The sequence below is a fragment of the Silene latifolia genome, chromosome X, assembly GCF_048544455.1.
Source record: "Silene latifolia isolate original U9 population chromosome X, ASM4854445v1, whole genome shotgun sequence".
NCBI lineage: Eukaryota > Viridiplantae > Streptophyta > Magnoliopsida > Caryophyllales > Caryophyllaceae > Silene > Silene latifolia.
In genome coordinates, this window is record NC_133537.1 from 46,821,031 (window position 1) to 46,838,591 (window position 17,561).

A 17,561-nucleotide genomic window follows, 5' to 3' on the forward strand; every position below is an offset into this window, starting at 1 on the left:
CAATCAAGACTCTTGAGGATATGTTACGAGCTTGTGTGATGGAACTTTGGTGGTAGCTGGGAACAAAGGTTAGATTTGATTGAGTTTTCTTACAACAACAACTATCACTCTAGTATTGGCATGACACTGTTTGAGGCCTTATATGAGAGGAGATGTAGGAGTCCGATTTGTTGGGACGACAATGCTGAGGCAGTGGTTATAGGACCATAGATGGTACATGAGATGGTTGAGCAGATTAAGATGATCAGGGAAAGGATGAGAGCGGCTCAGGATAGGCAAAAGAGTTATGCAGATTTGCATCGCCGGGATATAGAGTTTCAGGTTGGGGACAAGGTTCTTCTGAAAGTGTCTCCTATGCGTGGGGTTATGATATTTGGGAAGAAAGGTAATTTAAGTCAGAAGTTCATAGGGCCTTATGAGATCTTAGAACGAATTAGAGAGGTTGCATATCGTTTGGCTTTACCAGCTGCGTTGGAGAGGGTGCATAATGTAATTCATGTATCTCAGTTGCGCAAGTATGTGAGTGATCCGTCACATGTGTTAGATGCAGAGAGCATAGGAAGGTTAGGAAGACTAGGAGTGGTGAGACAGTTTTGCTCAAAATCCTTTGGTCTAATCACGAGACTGAGGAAGCTACATGGGAGGCAGAGGAGGCCATGAGAGAGCGTTACCCTTTCCTTTTTGATCAGGTATGTATGGTTACGGGGACGTAACCTTGTTTCTTTTAGGGGGGTAGGAGATGATCGCAAAGAGTTTATAAGAGTTTTTATACCCTTTTTGGGGTTGTGTCGGTATGTGTCGGTATGTTTGTTGTGGTTGAGTCGGGTTGAGTTTGGTTAGTAACATGTTTTTATGTTGAGTTTTGTTTTGGTTGTTGTGTCGGGAGTGTGGTAGTGTGTATTTGTTTTGTTGTGGTTTGAACATCGGGGACGAAGTTCTTTTTAAGGAGGGAAGACTGTAATACTACGGTTTTATGAGTCTCTGGGTACTCTATCGAGTGGGCCTTACTCTGTCGAGTAAGGGTGTTTTGCGATTTAAAACAGTTTCTGACCTGTTGGGTTCTCGATCGAGTAGTCTTGGTACTCGATCGAGTATGCGGCACTCGATCGAGTACGTCAGTTACTCGATCGAGTAGCCCGGTTTACGGGTAATGTTTTGTCGGGTTTTGTTAATAATGCGAATTAATATATAAACACTTCCGTCACTTTCATAATACGCTTTTACAAACCTAATTACTTTCAAAAGAGATTTCAACCTACGTACTTCGCACTCATCGCATTATTGACAAATCCCGGAGCTTGGAAGGTCGGAATTCATCTTTCTTTACATCTTTGTGATCCTTGCGTCGAGCGTAAGATCTACGTACCGAATTTGTTATATTTAATTAAGTTTCGTTAAACCCTAATTTTGGGAATTGGGGGATTTGCGTTAGTTTTGTGTGGTTAGTGATATATGTGATGTTATGTTAGGAGGAGGATTCGTAGAGGAGGCTTTTTTATAACAGCTGTTGAGATTGTCTGACTGTATTGCATTCCAGATAGGGTTTCCCTACTCAGTATTAGTCCCAAAATGTGTTGGTGGTGATTTGTGATGGTTGATTGTTGTCTTACGAGTATTGTGACGGTTGTTGGTTTTGATTGCTGATTAGTAGTTGTGATTGTTTGTATCTGTCTGTGTTCTTCGGGGTGCGTCCCTGGCTGAGTGGAGTCACTTGCGGGAGTGGCTTCACGCCCATTATTCTCCTTCTGTGGAACCTGCCATAGAAGGGATGTGCACATTAATGGATTTGGGTTTATCGCTCGACGGAGATGAGCGGGGCTTAGGTGGGAACGGCTGCGGTCCCCCACTGGCGGCGAGGAGTAACTGTTGCGATGGGTGCTGCAGCGGGGCTACACACTTTAGTGTGTAGTCAGTATTGTGGAGTTGGTGATGGAGTTCGGAGTACATCTGTGACGATTGAGCTGTGTTGTTTGTTGTTTTGTCGAGTTATATAAATTGTGTGATTAGTACTGACCCCGTTTATTGTTTTAAAAACTGTGGTGATCCATTCGGGGATGGTGAGCAGTTGTTGAGTAGATATGAGTCGAGTTACATGGGCTAGCTGGGATGTGTCACCTTCAGATGATAGAGTCTTCCGCTGTAGCTTGAGTAGTTTGACAGACATTTTATTTAGTTGATTAGATAGTTGTTTTGAGTACATGTAACTCGTATTTTGGGCATTTAGTTTTGGATTGTATTCTTTCACTAAACTTATACTATTTAAATGTTGTTTCGTTATTGTCTTATGATTATCATTGCCTCGGGGAACCGAGATGGTAACAACTTTATACCTGAGTGGTCCGGGTAAGGCACTTGGAGTATGGGGGTGTTACAAGTGTTTCTCCTACTACACTAGACATAGATGTGTTTATCAATGATCATAATCAGTTATTCTTTGATAAATCTCAGTTATTTTCTGATGATCCTTCAACTAGTCATGATCAGTTATTCTCTGATCCCACTTTTACACCTGAGCAAGGTAAGCTATCTTCTGACCATGATGCTATCAGGAAGTCTGACAGAATAAGACAACCCTTTACTAGATTAGTAGGGTATCACGGTCTTTTAAATAAGAAGGTTTCCAAGCAGAAGCAGACCCATACTAGTTTACATGCTAGTATTCTGGAATAACTCCCCATGTTTGATCCACCTTCTTTGTCTTCCTTATTCAATGTTCTTTCTGAGCATGAACCAGTTGATTTTAGTAAAGCCAATTAAGATGATAGATGGACGGATGCAATGCAAAAGGAAATAGATGCTCTTGAGTCAAATAAGACATAGATTCTAGCAGACTTGCCACAAGGGAAGAAAGCCATAGGATCCAAATCGGTTTATAAGGTCAAGCATAGGGAAGATGGATCCATAGAAAGATTTAAAGCAAGATTGGTGGCCAAGGGTTACAACCAAATCAAAGACAGAGATTATAAACGCACTTTTTCACCAGTGGTAAAGCTAGCTACTGTAAGTGACGAGTCATAATTATAGACATATTTATGCCTCCCATTAGTTATTTTTGATACGGTTTTCGTGCTAGTTTATATTAATTATATGCCTTTTATGCTAGAATGTTGTTACTTCGGCTATTCGGTGTTTAATGCAGGAATGACGCGTTTGTGGAGCAAAGGAATGAAATGAGAACCGCGGAATGGGCATGAAGGAATACACGGAGCATGACACTAGAATCTAGAAGAATAAAGGAAGAGAAGTGAACAAGACAACACGAAGAAAAGAGCTGAAACAGGGAGAGTCCACGATCAAGCCTAAGCAGAGACTTGATCAATTGAGAAATGTACTCGATCGAGTACACCCAGGCTCGATCGAGTACACAATAGTTTCAGGGTTTTTCCACAATTTCCATAAGTTGGTTATGTTTTACTATAAATACCCAAATCATACCCTATATTATATTTACGCTTTATTTTCCCTACCTACATAGAATTTACCCTAGAAACTCTCTAAAAACTCTTAGTTTAGTTTATTGTTCTTATTTTCGGATCTAGACCTCTCTATTACGGTATTATTGTTGATCTTTCTTCTAGTATTAATCATTCATTTATTGTTCATCTTTTATGCTTTTAATTATGTCTTCTATTATTATTATTATTATTATTATTATTATTATTATTATTATTATTATTATTATTATTATTATTATTATTATTATTATTATTATTATTATTATTATTATTATTATTATTATTATTATTATTATTATTATTATTATTATTATTATTATTATTATTATTATTATTATTATTATTATTATTATTATTATTATTATTATTATTATTATTATTATTATTATTATTATTATTATAAAGGGATGCGCGCAGCTTTCATTAAAATAAAAATAAAAGTTTACATGAAATTGGTGGGGAGCCGAGAAACAATCTGGGCCCCCACACCCTTAGCAATAGCAAAGCTAAGTCTAGTAAAATGTAAGCGGCTACCCGAGCCCCCGCATCCTGAGATACCGAGAATTTCTGGATCCGCTTGAGCAAGGCAACAGCGTCCGAACCCAGCTCCCGAAGCGAAGAGAAAGAGAAAGGTAGGAAACCATAACCTGCTACCGCACACAAATCCCCATACTTAGCACACTTTCATTTGACGAAAGATCGGCGACAACCCGACCCGCACAAAATCCGCAAACCATCGAGTCAAAGGTGAAGAACCCGCCGGTCGACGCACACATCACGCCCCCGTCCCAAGAATAAAGCAATAAATCCGCAGGACGAAGAGAGCCACCATGCCCATCAACCAAACCGATATCAACCTCCTTCCTGCAAAGAATACGGATCTATAGCGAGATGTCGAAAAAGAGTGTCCCGGACAAGGTTATGCCGATGTTTAACGCCCACGGTACCAAAGACAAGAACACAGCGTGGTCCCCAAAAACATCCCCAAAAAACCCGAGAGCAAGCAGACGGGGCCTAGATACCGTGAATAACGGAACACCCGGACGATACCCAAAGACACACTACGGTAAGTCCTCCCGTTCATAGTCTGCCCCAACCCTGAGATAGGAACCGCACGTAACCAATCAAAGGAGTGAGAACCCTGCTGAGACTGCCATAAAGCAAGCTGGCATGGTGTCAAAGAGAAAACAGACTCTGAGGCAGCAGCAACCGTCGTGAAATAAATATCTGCCAATTTCTTCATAAGTTTGGGGGCAGCAATTTCACTAGGGTGACCTAATATATCAGAACACGTAGTCACGGTAAACACTGCGCGGCATCATCAAAAGCGAGAGCCAGCGGCTACAACACGGAAGAGCGAGGAGCTTAGCTCGCAAACCAATGAGACTGCAAGCGGGACGCAATAAAGGCATAAAATAAAACATCTCCCGCCGCATAGACACCAAGACCACCAAGGTGAAAAGGGAACGTAGCAAGGCGCCACTGCCAATCCCCAAAACCCGGCCCTGACGCGGTGACAATACGTTCCAAGCTAGAACGAAGAGCGGCATCAAAAGGATGATGGACAGACCCAAAAACACTAGGGGAGCAAGTACGAAGGGAGAAGTAGAGCTTAGAAATACCAGTACAAGCTCGAAGAAGAAGCAACTCACACTGCGGGTCCTCAATCCTCGCAACCAAGTCCATTAGCTCAATGGTCTTAGTTACTCTCGTCGCCACAATCTCACTGCTAAAACCAGGACAATCTTGTGGGTCCTCCCAAAACTGTAACACCGCGCAAAGGCCGAGAAATAGAAGTGGGGAAAACCCCAGGTAGCCGACTCCGTGGATCCTCAACAGGCCAAAAGACCTCCGTCTTGGAGACATTAAGATGTAATCCAAAACGAGGGCCATCCACACTAATCAATTCCAAAACCTTCCCCACCTCCAAAGTATCACCCACGATGGTGCCATCATCTAAGTACCATGCCTGCAAAGTGAGGTCAAAAGTGTCCCGAATCTTGCAAACCAAGGGATGCAAAACCAACGCGAAAAGCAAAGGCCCCAACGGATCACCCTGCTGAACACCCTGAGAAGACCATAAATAGTGCTCCCCATAAAAAAGGCGGGCTGGGCTGGAATAACAAAACTCCACCCAACGGGAGAGAGCCGGGCAACGACGGCGGACCTCCTGAAGCATGGTCGAACGGTCAACAAGGTTGAACGCATTCTGGAAATCTACCAGCAACATAGAAAGCCCCACCTGGTCCCCCCGAGCCTCAATGAGCCGGTTCAAGGCATGCAAGATAGCCTCTCCTCCACCGGACACACCCACCCCGAACTGAAGCCCATCAAAATAAGAAGATAAAGATGGACCAACCATAGAAGCACCAACCTTAGAGACAAGCCGTCTCCAAACCGTACAAACAGCAATAGGACGAACACCCCCACTCGGTTTAACGAGTGGTGTGAGAGGGGCGCTGGCAATGTACTCACCCAGAGGAAGAGGACACCGGCCCTCAAGAAAAAGACAAACTTAATGATAGTGATTGCATGTTAAATAGATCTAAAGGGAATACTGAATCGACCGATCATATAACCTTAAACAACGTAATTAGCTATGTTAATAAATTAAATCTGACCTCCGGATGACTACCTAGTGAACTTGATCCCTAGACTCTTTAATATTATTGAGTTTGTCTTTTATTTACATCGCAATTAGTTTTAGCAAACAAACAAATCCTTTAAGAAATCTGTTAATTTAAGACAAACTTAAATATAAACAACCTAGAACAATTAAACTCACCTCCCTGTGGATTCGACCCTTTCTTACTGCTAGCTACTAGGTAGTTGAGAATAGGATTTATTTTGATAGGCCAACGACTGAAAATAACCTTATCAAATTTGACGCCGTTGCCGGGAAGGCAACAATTTTTCTGTTTGTTTTTGTTTATTTTTGTCTTTTTGTCTCAGGGAGCATTAGTTCCTTGAGATTGTTTGATATTTTTCTTGTTGTTTTCATGTATGCCCAGGTCTGATAGGTTGGAGATTGTACCTTTTGATCCCGAGCCAGAAAAGACTTTTCGCTATAGACGAAAATTTCAAAGAGAAGTAAGTCAAGGGGGAGACTTGAGTACACTTGGCTACGAGCTGTTTACTTTCGCAGAAGATTCGCTCTTTGAAGAGGACACATTAGTTTCTGCACCCGTTATTTCTACAACATTGACCTTGGCAAGTCATTCTAAGCCCACCATTGATTCTATTCCTATAGGCTTTAAGCTCCCTACCACTGATAAAGGGACCTTTGAGATCAAACCCTCTTATATAAGCCTGGCAGAGCGAAATTTATTTGGAGGAAGAGCGGGAGAGGACCCTGCCAAGCACATGGAGAAATTTATCACATATTGCTATTATATTCCCTTGATTACTGGGGTGACTCAAGATCTAGTCAAACAGACTCTTTTTCCTTTCTCTCTGAGAAATGATGCAGCAGAATGGCTACGTGACTTGGATATGGAGACCAATGCAGTCACTAACTGGAATTCGCTAGCTCTTGTATTCTACAAGAGATATTTCCCTCCACAGAGGACAACTAATCTAAGGAGCCAGATTAGGAGTTTTAAGCAAGGTCCTACTGAAGACCTTAATGAAGCATGGGTTCGCTTTAAAAGATTGGTTCGTTCAGTCCCTCATCATAGAGCTCTACTTGATTATTCAGCTAATGGGAGATTCCAGGACAATATTAATGACGATAATGTATGAAAATTGATTGATCAGATAGCTACCCACACTGCTGAGTATGGTAACCCCAGAGGTAGTAAGAGAGGGAGTAGTTCAGATAATGTTGTTGCGGCACAGCTGTTGGCCTTGACTGCTCAGATAGCCGAGTTAAAGACCTCTCAGTCTTTGGGTAATAAGCAAGAAACGGTTTACGCCATGACTCAACAAGAAGTGTCCTGCAAGAGATGTGGAATTGATGGCCATACTGCGGCCAAGTGTATGAGTACAATTGAATAGGTACATGCTTTTCAGTCTTTCAAGCAAGGTACTCCCTATTCTAACTTCTTTCCTGAAAGAGGTCATAATGTATTTAATCAAGCCCCGCAACAAAATGCTTATATCATTCCTCAAAAATCGTGGTAATCAACCACAAGGGAACTTTGTTAGGCAAAATCAAGGAGGTTTTCAACATATGCAACCTCCTCCTCAAGCTCCAAGTAATGACATGGCCGAGATGAAAGCTTTGTTGCAGCAGACTTTGATGATTCAACAAAAGCAAACGGCTCAAATTTCTGAACTTATAGCTCATAACAAGATGTTGGATACTCAAGTTGCTCAAATGGCGGTTCAAAATCTTTCAAAAAACCCGAAAATCTTCCTCCTCAAGGTAAATAAGCACATGAACAAGTTAATGCTATTTCACTGAGGAGCAGTACTTCTTATCAAAGTCCAGATGTGCCCATTGATGAAGATGAAGTCCTTATATGCATCCTAAGGGATTGGGCAATCTTGAGCTAAGTGATGATGAGAAAGAATTAAGCAAGGATCAAACACGGGATAAGCAAAAAGGCGAAAAAACTAGGAAAAGCGTGTGTCCTAGATCGAGTACAAGCAGGCTCGATCGAGTATACCCTCCAGAACTGGATTTTTCTCGTGTTTCAGCTATGGCATTGGAAGAAAATAAGATCCTCGATCGAGTGACACCTAGGCTCGATCGAGTACACCTTGTAACTGACGATGGTGCTTCCAAAACTACTTCTAAAGCAAAAGAAGCCGAGCCAATTAAAATTCAACTACCTTTTCCACACCGATTGCAGAAATCTAAGCTTGAACAACAGTTCGGGAGGTTCATGGAGGTGGCGAAGAATCTTCAAGTGAGTGTGCCATTTGCTGAATTGGTGACTCAAGTGCTGGCGTTTGCTAAGTTTTTGAAAGAGATCTTGTCAAAGATGCGGTCTTTTGATGAAGTTGAGACGGTGGTATTCACTCAAGAGTGCGCGGCTGCATTGCAAGCTAACTCACCACCAAAGCTAAAAGATTCAGGGAGTTTATCTATTCCTTGTCATATTGGTAGTATAGCTATAGATAAAGCCCTTTGTGATTTAGGGGCTAGTGTTAGTGTCATGCCGTATTCTGTATGCAAAAAGTTAAATATGGGTCTACTCCATGTTACCAATATGACCTTGCAAATGGTTAACGGATATTTGAAGAGACCTATTGGTGTCTTAGAAGAAGTGCCAGTGAGAGTAGGGAAATATTTTATTCTAGTTGATTTCATTGTCATGGATATGGCTGAAGACTCCCAAGTACCCATCATTCTTGGTAGACCGTTCCTTCACACTGCGGGAGCACTCATAGATGTTAGGGATGGTAGTCTAACACTAAGGGTTGGGGATGACACTATTAAATTTGTTCTTGATAACGCTTTAAAGCGTTCACCTTCAGTAGCTCCATGTTATATGCTTAATGTTGTTGAGCCACCTATCCATGATTCATTTGCTTTATATTTGGACAGGAATCAATCTGACGCCCCTGCTGCTGCGTCATGATCATGGAGCAAGGAAGTAGATGAGATAGAAAAAATTATTTACGGAGATGAGCCTCATCTTGAGCCGGTTTACATCTTTGATGACGATGTTGACATAGAAGCTGAGCTGGATGCCTTTGGAGGCCGAGATATTTAGAGAGGAGCTCGTCAACGTTTTTGAGGAAGCTCCTATGACGGATGAAGGGCCCCATCTCCTTCCCGAAGATGATGACTTGAAGAGCAATGAGCATACTTGCTCATATTTTACATTAGACTTTGAGTTTGATGAGCCAGAACTTTATTCGTTGCTTACTTTCTTTGCTTGGACTATTTATTGATGCTACTTATGTCTGTGTATAGCTCATGAGCTAATTTTTGATTTACTATTGCGTGCTTTAAATTGTATTGATTATGCCTTGTATGGGCATTTGTTTTCAATGCATAAATGGTTCGTTGGATGAGCACTCGATCGAGTGGTGATGGGCTCGATCGAGTACCCTTGCTTTTTGGGTTTAAAACGTAGCCGGCTTGTATGGAATTGTGCAGTTGGTCTTTCTCCCCTATTTTTGCAGCTGGTTTGGGGGAACTCCCCATTCCTTTTGTTAGATATTTCCTTTAGGTTACTGGAAATTTGTGTGTGATTGCTATGTTGTAGGCATCACAATGAGGACACTGTGACATTTAGGTTTTGTGGAGGAGTCTTTAATTATGTTGTGTGATTTATTTATGTTGTGTGCATTAATTCAAAAATCCCATAAAAATTAAAAAATCTCAAAATCAAAAACATGTTTTACTTTGTTTTAGGTCGAGTCTTGATGAATTAAATAACAATGATGTTAAATTGCATTGTTTTTGCATTTGAATCCCAATTTAGTTGTCCATGTACATTGTTTTGACCCGTTATCTATGAAAACAAAGCTCATAATTCAAGTCTTGACCGTCTTTGACATGCCTTATGCTAATTAGATTTGACACAATTTTGTTGGTAAACTATTTAAATTCTGAGGTCTATAGAGCTTCCTAGGCCAGGAACATCAATAAACTGGTCTCATTTTGTCAATTAGGCTTGAGTGTGGTTTCTCCTTGTGGAATATGTACTATCAAATTGCATAAGTGTGACTTTAGTTTCTTAACTTTTACGCGTTCATATGATTAAGTACATGAGGAAAGGCGGTTCTTACCGTTTAAATAAGCCTTATATTACCTTGTTTTGTTAGCCCGTATGAGCCCTTGTAGCTGTTTTATATCCCATCTAATATCTACAATCCTAGAATTTGCCTACCTTAGTGGGACAGTCGCAGCTTCTTTTTTATGTAATACCCGGTATTTGGGGGCCCGTACTTAGACCTAGGAACGCGTGAGGGAACCCACACGTACTCGGATAAGACCAAGTAAGACCTAAACTGGACCTAGTGGACTTCCAGTGGACCGAGTAATACCTCAAGTGGACCAAGTGAGTCGGAACTCGGTCGAGTGAGGGTACACTCGACCGAGTGAGAGCCACTCGGTCGAGTCTGCTGAGCTGTACCTGAGAGATAATATTTCGGGATTTCCATTCTACCCAACCCTATCCCATTCATTCTTCTCCTTCTTCCTTCTCACACTAAAACCCTCTCGCCTCTCTCTAAAATACCCCCAAATGCCTTTCCCTTGACCTTCAAGCTTGGATTAATGGTGGAACATGCCTCCTATGCCCCGATCTACCTTTGTAAGTAGAAATCTCACCCTTTTCTCTTTGTTTTATGAATAAATTCGAGTTAGGGTTTACTAAGAGAGGTTAATTAGTATTTAATTAGGTAAAATGAATAGCTAGTAACTAATAATGAGGGATTTTATGTTATAATTTAGTATATAGTGAATTGTGATAATTATTACATGATTTATGTAGGATGAGACGATTTTATGAGATGGATACTTGGTGGTTTCGATTAGCTTGAGGATTATGCTTAAAGGTAGGTTATCCTACTCGGTTTCAATGTTGTATAAGCATGTTTGTATGTCTTTCCTTGTCATATGCATTCATGAATTGGTTAGTATGTCATGTGGGTATTGGAAGGGTTGTTATTCATAACATGTGGGATGAAATTCATGAATTGGTCATATGCTTAATGTGGTTCTTCCATTTTCTATGTATAGTTGTGAATGGATTGTGTTGGAGACCTTTAATGGTAGTACTTGATTGTTGAGGAGACGTAAGACGGTTGGGAAACCGTCTTACGCTCGGGTCGCCCCTTGGAGCTTCCCACTCCAAGGGGAATGTCCACATTAATGACTTGAGTACGGAGGGACGCGTGTGGTTGAGATACGACGTCTGGTAGGGGATCCGGTTGGCTTCCGGACCCGGTACGTCTGGGCGTGTCCCGGTACATAGTGTGGTGGTCGGTATGTCTGGGCGTGTCCTGGTACCGGTATGATAGTTATCGGTATGTCTGGGCGTGTCCCGGTACCGGTATGATGTTGATTTCTTCGTGTCTCATTCCTATAATCAACATGTTACATATTTCCTTATTATGTCATGTCTTGCATTTATCATTGAAACTGACGTTTGTTGTGTCCGTGTAAATGTCACCTATTTCCGGGGTGGTCTGTGTTGATCCATATGATATTTCCGATCATATGGGGAGCAGTTGTTTACAGGTTAGCTTTGGTAGCAAGCGGGAGAAGGGACGAGGCTTGATGATCTACGAGTCGGACATGGTTGATTAGATTAGTTTAGGGGTCATGACTTGTAATCTTTCATTATTCATTTATTCGTTGTAAACCATTAAACATTCGATTTATAAAATTGATCTTGGATTGTATCTCCGATTTCACTACCTCGGGAAACCTAGACGGTAACGCCCCAGTTATCTTGGCCGGATAGTTGGGGTGTTACAATTTATCATGTCTATTTTGCTACTATGGTTGGGATTGGGACTATTATTGTCTATTGTGGGTGTAGTAGAATTATTTAGCAATTGTGTTGTATCCGTTATGTTGGAAAAGAAGAAAAATATGAAGCAAAAGAAAAAAAAGAGAAAAAAAGAGAATTCGAAAATTGAAAGAAAAAGAAGAAAGAGAAAATATATGCTTCATCATCATTTGTTAAGGGAACAGAAGGTTGGTTACTAGATTCTAATGCATTTTTGGAGAGTACTTCATAAAGCTCCCACGTGTTGTAAAGTCAATATTATTTCTCTAAGTTGGGTTTCTTTGGATCTGTTATCATAGATTTGGTTTCAATTTTGGTTTAGCGCTGCAACTACCGTCTTAGCTCCACATATCCATAACGTGTTTTGGCACAAACCATTTCTATCACTTTAGCCCATTTGCCACCTTATTGTCCTTGATACATGTACTTTTATCTATATTGTGAATGAGTATTAGTTGGAGAAATTTCTATCACATTAGATTGCATGCATGTTTCATAAGTTGAGTGAGTGCTTCTACTTCTTTCTATCTTCCCATATAAATCACCCTTACTTATGAGTGCATGAGTGAATCCGCGAGAATCCGACTAATTTGTCTGGCAAGATTGAAAGGTATTTTGCATTTGTCTATGGTACGGTGACATGAGACTTGAGCTGCGTTTTCTATTACCCGTACCTTTGAATTTGTTTTATTGGTACACCTTGGTCATCACTTTGTTACAGATATGGATAACTTGGTATTTGTATGTGCATCAACATTAGCTCTGAGTTGTTTATTCGCCATTTATATTATTGCCTTTTGTATTGTGTGATGCTTTACTAGAGAACGAGCAAAGAGATGGTTTGGAGGAGTTTGATGAGTCATAATTATAGAACTATTTATGCATCCCCTTAGTTACTTTTAATACGATTTTCGTGCTAGTTTATATTAATTATATGCCTTTTATGCTAGAATATTGTTACTTCGGCTATTCGGTGTTTGATGCAGGAATGATGCGTTTGTGGAGCAAAGGAATGAAATGAGCACCGCGGAGTGGGCATGAAGGAATACACGGAGCATGGCACCAGAATCTTGAAAAATAAAGGAAGAGAAGTGAAGAAGCCAACACGACGAAAAGAGCTGAAACAGGGAGAGTCCTAGATCAAGCCCAAACAGACTTGATCAACTGAGAAATGTACTCGATCGAATACACCCAGACTCGATCGAGTACACACTAGTTTCAGGGTTTTTCCGCAATTTCCATAAGTTGGTTATGTTTTACTATAAATACCCAATTCATACCCTATGTTATTGTAGGCACTGAAAATTTATTAAAGTGCCGAATAAATAAAATAAATTAATAAATTTGAGTTAATACTAAATTTTAGCTCGATTTAATTAATTTGCCCCGATTACATGCAATACGGGTCAATTCGGATTCAAAATGGGTTATCCGGATTATTAAACTCAGAAGATGATCAATTTGGGCCAAGTTCACTAATAAACCCATAAATGGGCCTGTGAATGTCAAAGTCCATCAAGGAGAATTGAAACTCTATAAATAGAGCCATTCCCATTCATTTCAAGGGGAGAAATCATAATCATAAATTTCAGAGAGAAGAAGACAGAAAAGTTCTACAAATTCTCTCTGCAAGCAGTCAACAAGCACACCAAAACTGTGCCGCCTGCCCAAGAAATTCAAGTTCAAGCTACAACATTCAAGAGAGAACAAGTCACAGTGACCCTCTCAATAATACAAATCGACACCTCCTACAGAGTGCATACAACCTCTACAGGTGTCATTCAAATACAACGTTCACGCCTCTACTATAGACAGCGTTTACGTAATCTACTACGGCATTTAGAATCAGATGATACATTAGAGATTGTACACATAAAATTTTCGATATTAATAAAAATTCATTTGTTTCCTATTTTGTATTACATTTATTTTGCGATACAAAATTTGCTGTTATAGTTATATTTAAGCTTTATTTTACCTAGCTACATAGAATTTACCCTAGAAACTCTATAAAAACTCTTAGTTTAGTTTATTGCTCTTATTTTCGGGTCTAGCACTTCGTATTACGGTATTATTGTTGATCTTTCTTCTATTATTAATCATTCATTTATTGTTCATCTTTTATGCTTTTAATTATATCTTATATTATTATTGTTGTTGTTCTTTCTAGTATGCGTAGCTAAACTTCTAATCTTGGGTGAATGCAGATCTAGGTTGTTAGAAGGGGAATTAATTAATGAATTGATAGTTAAATTGCTTATTCGTTGTTGTTCAGTTTATTGTTCTTCATCTAGTTAGTTAATCTGGCCAGGGTTAATTGACTAGTATAGCGAATTGAAACTTTCACCGACTAGGTTAGAATCAATATAGGCTGCGATAACTGAATAGAGATAATTTAATGATAGCGATTGCATGTTAAATTAGATCTAAAGGGAATACTGAATCGACCGATCATATAACCTTAAACAACATAATTAGCTCTGTTAATGAATTAAATCTGGCCCTCGGATGACTACCTAGTGAACTTGATCCCTAGACTTTAATATTATTGAATTTGTCTTTTATCTACATCGCAATTAGTTTTAGCAAACAAACAAATCCTTCAATAAATCGGTTACTTTAAGACAAACTTAAATATAAACAAACTAGAACAATTAAACTCGCCTCCCTGTGGATTCGACCCTTTCTTACTGCTAGCTACTAGTTAGTTGAGAATATGATTTATTTTGATAGTCCAACGACTGAAAATAACCTTATCGGTAAGGACTTTGATTGCATTAACATCTGCCAAAGGGTGGTTACTACATCAATTGGATATCAATAATGCATTTTTGCATGGGTACCTAGATGAAGAGGTGTATATGCTACCACCATAGGGATATAAGGTTCTGTAACACCCCCATATACCAAAGTGCCTTACCTAGGATCACCCCAGTATATAAAGGTGCTACCATCTCGGTTGCCCGAGGTAAGTAAATCAAATAAACAATAACAAAACGTTTATTAAATAACTTTATACTTTACATCATAAACCAAAGTGAGAAAGATACAACATGTACTACTGGAAGAATTACTAGACATAAGTGACCGCGACATCTATTTTGGTAGCGTGATGACTCGATTCCCTTCCATGTCCCGCAAGCATCAAGACTAGCTGTACCTGCTAAACCAAATGCTCACCATCCCCGAATGGATCACCACAGTTTTGAAAACACAACACGGGGTCAGTTCACTGAGTAATAAAGATAAGCAAATTACAATAATAGCAATGACAACAATTCCCCAATCATTCTCTAGTTCCAATCAATGTCTAATAACTGTCTACACACTTAAGTGTGTAGTCCTACCAGATTACTGCACCGCCAGTGGGGGACCGCAGCCTTGCCCACCTAAGCCCCGCTCATCACAACGAGCAACAACCCATGTTCCTTAATGTGCACATTCCCTCTTGTGGCGGGTTCCACAAGGGACAAATCAAGGACGTGAAGCCACTCTCGCAAGTGACTCCACTCAGTCGAGGACGCACCTCACCATCATAGTCAATCCACCACAACTCCAATATTCCAGAACACAATTAACAATAATACTTATCATACCAATTAAATCACAACAATACATATTAAATCAATTAAAAATCAACTGAGTACGGAAACCCTACCTTTGCGCTATGCCATGAAAGTGCATCCAACAAACAAGCCAAACAAGACTCCGAGATGAACCCTACAAGTAGCTACCACATCCTATTACTAGACTATTGAAGACCTACTGAAAGATGACGATGAAACACAAACTCACCTTGAGACGCGGACCGATGTCGGCAACGTCGACAACTCGACTCGATGATTTCAAGCATGAACCATCTACCTTCTTGGGTTAGTGTCAAGGCCATGTGGGAGTGTAGGGTAATGGGGAATAAATGGGAGAGAGAGAGAGAGAGAGAGAGAGAGAGAGAGAGAGAGAGAGAGAGAGAGAGAGAGATTAGGGTTAGAAAGAGAAAAGAACCGTCGAAAATGACATGAGGTTTACAATCTCGCGTTTTATAATAACGTGTTAACAGACGTGATACTCGGTCGAGTATAGACATACTCGGCCGAGTAATCCCTACTCGGTCGAGTATTAACACTACTCGGCCGAGTGACCATAACTAGGTCGAGCAACCAGTAACTTTGGTCTCCTAACCTCCCTCATATTCCTTGCCACGAGTCTCCTTTGGTCAAAAAGTAAGTCAACGGGTCCTTAAACAGTGCGGGTATTACAGTCTCCCCCCCTTAAAAGGAACTTCGTCTCCGAAGTTCATCCCTCACTTCCCAAACGGCAAGATACGACATTCACGGAATCACCAAATACCCACACAACAACGACCACCAAGTAAGTCTATGACGCGTACAAGGTTAAGCTATTATCATCATTTTTTTTTTGGCATAGTTTTGTCAACCATGAAATCACTATACTATTACTGTATGCAACCACCAAGCTAATTATATAAGAAGGTTGATATTGTAAACCAATTAAGTTATGAGGTGACGGCTTCAAATATTTAAAAGTAACACATTACATAAGGTTTGTGACAACTTAGAGATTCGAAGTAAAACAAAGGTGAAACTTAGAAGAAATTCAGTTAACTTGTTAGGACCTTTACCGCGATGTTATCTACCCCTCTTAAAAGGAACTTCGTCCCCGAAGTTCACTCCACCCATCAATCAAAACTCGTATATGCATACAGAAAAAATAAACATTGAAAATATATCACGTCACTTGATAACTAAGACACGCCTGGAACGTAAATAAAACAATGGTCATATGTATGTCATTTAGGATGTCATACACAACACGTAGCATCAACGGGGAAAGTGTAACTATACGAGATTTTACTAGAACGACACCAATGTTATACCGTCCTCAAAATCAACCATTATATCGTTACCGGCTCAACCCAAGTCAACCAATATTCTACCATCATATAAGCCGTGTTCGTACCTTTCATGGCTCATACCGTTACTGGACACCCAAGGATACACATACAATAGAATAAATACTAAAGTTTTTTATACTTCAAATTTAAACGACAAAAATGCGATGTCCAGATACTCGGTCGAGTATCGAAGAGTACTCGGTCGAGTAAGCGATACTCAGCCGCGTATAAGCTTGCTCGGCCGAATTTTCGAGTCCAGAACCCGAATTCGGCAATTCATGCCTATAACATCAATACCTTATCTTGCAAAACAAACTAGATGTCTATCATCAACTCAAGGTTCATGGTCTAGATGACTCCATAATAATACAGAAAACAAGTAGTGGCCTTATGGCCAATTACAAGCACCCAAAAGTAAAAGAAGTATGATAAAAGTTCAACAAATATCCGTTAACAAGTCTAGAAAAACAAGTCCAGTAAAGAATACGGAGCTCAAATGTCCGCATCCTCCTCCATCTCCTCTCCACCTCCGGTACCAGATGTTCCCTGATGAGCTCCAGATGAGTAGCCTCCATCGTCGGTCCACCTCCCTGCCTCGCCTAGCTGACTGCCATAGTTGGCTCCCCATGGTCCTGCGAGGCAGCCAAACTCGGTCTCCTCCGGTGGTCTCCAAAAGCTGGGGTCCACCCCATAATTATGGAATACCCCAGTGTCAACCCTATGTCCCCTCCACCAAACCAGTTGTTCCAAGTGCTTCCCTATACCCTGGTTGTAAGC